This window comes from Zalophus californianus, chromosome 9 (assembly GCF_009762305.2).
Source record: "Zalophus californianus isolate mZalCal1 chromosome 9, mZalCal1.pri.v2, whole genome shotgun sequence".
Lineage (NCBI taxonomy): Eukaryota > Metazoa > Chordata > Mammalia > Carnivora > Otariidae > Zalophus > Zalophus californianus.
In genome coordinates this window covers 6,499,757-6,504,663 of record NC_045603.1, presented here as the reverse complement: position 1 = coordinate 6,504,663, position 4,907 = coordinate 6,499,757, and positions in this window count along the sequence as shown.

Genomic DNA, 4,907 nt, shown 5'->3' with positions numbered 1-4,907 from the left:
GGAGACGAACCATGAGAGACGATGGACTCTCTGAGGTTTCTAGAGGGGAGGGGTTTGGGGGGATGGGTTACGCTGGTGATGGGTATTGGAGAGGGCGTGTTCTGCGTGGAGCACTGGGTGTTGTGCACAGGCGGTGAATCATGGAGCACTATGTCAAAAACTAATGATGTATGGTGATTAACATAACAATAAAAAATTTAAAAAAAGTACTACAAAAAACAAGGGGCACCTGGCTGGCTCAGTCAGTAGAGCATGTGACTCTTGATCTTGGGGTTGTGGGTTCAGGCCCCATGTTGGGTGCAGATATCACTTAAAAAAATGTTTTTTAATCTTAAAAAAAAAAAGTCCTATAAAAAACAAAACCAGGGGCGCCTGGGTGGCTCAGTCAGTTGAGTGTCCGACTCTTGGTTTTGGCTCTGGTCATGATCTCCTGGGTCGTGGGATCAAGCCCCTGCTGGGCTCTATGTTCAGTGGAGAGTCTGCTTCAGGATTCTCTCCCTCTGCCCCTCCCTCCCCTCGTGCTCTCTCTCTCCCAAATCAATCAATCAATCTTAAAAAAAAAAAACCCAAAATTTATCAGGGTGGGTAATATTTGCATGTGGTCCAAACTACAACAAAGGGTGTGGGGGGAGAAGTGAGCCCCCTTCTCACCCCAATCCGCAGTTCCCTAATTTCCCTCTGCAGAGGGAGCTGCTGTCAGCTGATTCTCCGTGCTCTTCTCGGGATACTCTTTGTATATAGAGGCATATCTGTCCTCAAAACACACCCAGGTACTCGGTAGTGCTTTGGATGCACGGTTGTGTATCTTGCTTGTTCCCTTACCAACGTACCTCGGAGGTTTTTCATGGCAAAACAACCAGCAAAGTCTCTCTCCACCAGGTTCACTGCGAGATCCACGGGAAATGATTTGGAGGTCTCTCTTCTCGATTGTCCCAGTGATGGGACGCAGCTGACACCTTTCTAGATGCATAGGAAAAAAGCTAATTCATGATTTTATTTCTCCCCTGGAACTGGGCAAGGTGGCTGCCTGTTTGTTCCTATATGTTGCTGTGTAGTGTCTCCTGGCTTAACTATTTTATGGTTATTTAGGTGGTCGCCTGTTGCTGCAGGCTTTTTTAATCTGTGTGTGTGTGTGTGTGTGTGTGTGTGCAGGAATGGGGTGGCTGTTACAAACAGTGCTGCAATTTAAATATCCATGTTCTTGGGCATGTTCCGTAACCTCTCTGTGCCGTGATTAAATGTTCATTCTTTCTCTCTTGTTTGTTAACGTAAATAGGTTCTCGTCCTTTAAAATAGAGAGAGTACTGCTTTACCCCTTTTCCCGAAGTTTCTGACATGTGCTTGTATTAGTCTTTTCTAAATGTTCTGCAGTTTGGATTTTTCTTTTTAATTTAAATTCAGTTAATAACATATAGTGTATTATTAGTTTCAGAGGTAGAGTTCAGTGATTCATCGGTCTTACGTAACACCCAGTGCTCATATAATATTGTGTGCCCTCCTTAACGTCCATCACCCAGTTACCCGCTCCCCTCCAGCAGCCCTCAGTGTGTCTCCTATGATTAAGAGTCTCTTACAGTTTGTCTCCCTCTCTGACTCTGTCTTGTTTTATTTCCCCTCCCCCTCCCCATGATCCTCTGTTTCATTTCTTAAATTCCACACATGAATGAGCTTATATGATAATTGTCTTTCTCTCATTGACTGCCGTTTGGATTTTGATTTCCTTTTCCCCCCAAGTATTGTTTAAGAGGCTTTAGAATTTTCTGGATGGAGGGCCTTTGCCAGGAGGCGGGGTTGTTTATTTTACGGTACAGGCTGAATTGTGCGCCCCCCCCCCTCAAAATTCACGTGTTGAGGTCTTAACCCCCAGGAGCTCAGAATGTGACTGCGTTTGGAGGCAGGCCCTTTATCGAGGTGAGTAAGATAAAACGAGGTCATGTGGGTGGGCCCTAATCCCACAGGACTGGCATCCTTGTATAAAGAGATTAAGACAGACATAGAGGGATGATCATGTGGGACACAGGGAGAGAATGACCATCCACAAGCCAAGGAGAGAGGCCTCAGAAGAAACCAACCCTGCCAACACCTTGTTCTTGGACTTCTGGCCTCCAGGATTGTGAGAAAATAAATTTCTGTTGGTTAAGCGCCCCTAGTCTGTGGTGCTTTGTATGGTGGCCCTAGCAGACTAATATACCGTATTATTGCGTCTTTCCACATCACGCTCAGAGAAATATCATCTGTCCTCCATCTCCTTGAGGGCATTTGTCAAGTCTTCCTTTGTCATCTGCTAGTATGAATAGATTTTTTGCGAATGTCCCACTGGTGCCTGCGAGAAAGGTGTGTTCTGTTTTCAGAGAATAGAATTCAATAATCTCAATTTTTTAAGTTTATTTATTTAAGTAATCTCTACACCCAATGTGGGGTTTGAACTCAACACCCTGAGACCAAGAGTCATGTACTCCTCTGACTGAGCCAGCCAGGGACCCCCCCCCTCAATAATCTCTATTAAAATCGCCCTCTTGTTTATGTCCTTTCTGTCTTCCAAATGGTTATTCATTATTTTTATTTCTTATTTTTCTACTCCACCTGTCATGGGAAGTAATTAGTCCGAAGGCTAAGAGACAAGCATCTGACTTCAAAACTTCCGGGGCATGAGGGTATGAAGTGAACAAGATCGCTGCAAAGGAAAACCCTCGTTCAGAGAGGAAAGGAATGAGAACGGCCTAGGATCCTAGGCCAGCTCCTGTGGGGCAGGAGGGACAAGTGTCCTTGCTCTGGCAAAGGGCTGAGCTCCTCCGTTCCCCAATATGGCGGCCAGTGCGGAGACCCCGGCTTCCCTCCCCGCACCTGCCCCACCTCCGCTCTGCTGGTCAGAGGCTTCTGCTTGCCTTCTTCACCTACTGTCCTGTACGCCTTCAGAGATCTACAACTCTCTGGGGGAAACAGGGAGGACGTGGGGCTCCATTCTCTGCCCTTCCCCTCTCTCTGGGATCCCGGCTCTCGAGGCTCTAAATTTTGCTGTCGAGGTTCACAAGATGGTCAAAAGCGGCCTTCTCTGCCGCCCTCTGCCCAGACCGTTTACCCAGCTTCCTGCCCCACTCCCAAGTGAGCAGATGGCCAGAGGGAACATCTGCTCTAGAAGGTCGTTCCCCTTCTCCAGGATTGGGTCCCCTCAGCTGTGGTTCCTTTGGTGGCTTTGAATGCCTTCAGAATGTTTTCAGTGCTGTGGTTGGGGTTGGCCACGCACTGTACCTGGCTTTCCCAGATCCCAGATCTCGGCGGCATCATCAGTCTGTTGCAAACTTCTCCAACACAGCTAGAAGCAGAAATCCCCATCTACTCCCTTTTCAAGCACCCCTATTTTCTGAGCCGAGTCTAGCGGGATTCTGCAGCCCCTGGACTTGGCCCACATCAGCTTGGCGTTCATCTTTTTGGGGGTCTGTTGAGGAGTTAGTCTCATTCTCTGCCTCTTGGCTTCCCAAGTGTTACCACCCCCTTCTTTCCTGGGAGTTCTGTCCCTGAGGAGCCATGGCTTTTGTGTCACTTTGGTTGAACTTCGGAAGAAAGTGGAAATGGTTCTTTGTTTTTTTGTTTTTTTAAGATTTTATTTACTTATTTTTGAGAAAGAGAGAGAAAATGAGTAGGGGGAGGGGGAAGAGACAAAGGGAGAAGCAGACTCCCCACTGAGCAGGGAGCCCAATGCAGGGCTCGATCCCACAATCCTGGGATCATGACCTGAGCCAAAGGCAGGTGCTTAACCGACTGAGCCACCCAGGCGCCGCAGTGGTGGTTCTTTCCTGTATGATCTCCATCTCCCCGCCAGCTTCTGTGGGATTACCATCCTGGTTTACAGATGAAGAAACTGAATCCCGGAGAGGTCACCTGACCCGCCCAAGTTCAGTGCACCAGACGTGGAACGTGGCCCCAAGTCTGTCTGCCCTCCCCCCTCTTTTGAGGTCGCTCATCAGCGCTGTGAATCATTGGTTGACCCACCCAGGAGAGCTGCCTTCCTGGCCGGAGCACTTGGAGGAGACAGAACAAGCAGGCATGAGGAAGCTGTTTGCAGCCCGGCCGGGGCTGTGTGCGTGCTGGTTCCTGCACAGTTCGGTCTGATGGTTAAGGCTTGGTCTGAGGCCAGGCTTCCTGGTCACAGCCACCTGATTTGAGGGCTGATTCTGCCGTGGGCTAACCATGTGACCCTGTCGAGCGTCGGAGGGCAATGCTGGTAATGCCCCGTGCATTGTCGGAGCTACTGCCCGAGCTCACATGGTCAGAACCCCCAGCACATACATACTGCACATCTGCTCCTATCCCCTCCGGTGGTCCTCTGGACTCAACGACAGTGGCTTTCGAACCAGGGGAGTGCACCAGGACCCTCCAGTGGGCTTGTTAAAACACAGATGGCTGGGGCCCCACCCCTGGAGTTTCAGATGCAGTAGGTCTGGGGCAGGGCCTGAGAATCTGCATTCTCACCAGTTCCCAGGGGCTGCTGCTGGTCCAGGAGCCCCACTCTGAGAAACGAAATCCCACAAGGTCCTGCAGGCTCCTGACCCCGGGAGATGAATGGCAATTGTGGACTGTTCTGGGGAGGCGCCCACCCAGCCTTGGCAGGTCTTAGAGGAAATTGGGTTCGTGTTCCAGCTTTGCCTCCCAACGTGGGGACAGCAGTGGGTCAGCCTCCACATCCTTCTCGGGGCCCAGCAGCTTTGCTCTCTGCCTTGCCTCCCCTCTCCCTGCCCCCATCCCGGCTCTGGTGACACCACAGAGACGCGGTCGGCTTTCTCCTCTCTCGGCGCCCCCCGACCAAGGGCTTCTGGAGGGAGGGCCTGGGTTTGATTCAAGCCCAGCAGTGTTGAATGAATGAATGAATGAAGTGAGGTTTCCCCCCAAAAGTCAGCCCAAAGTACCTT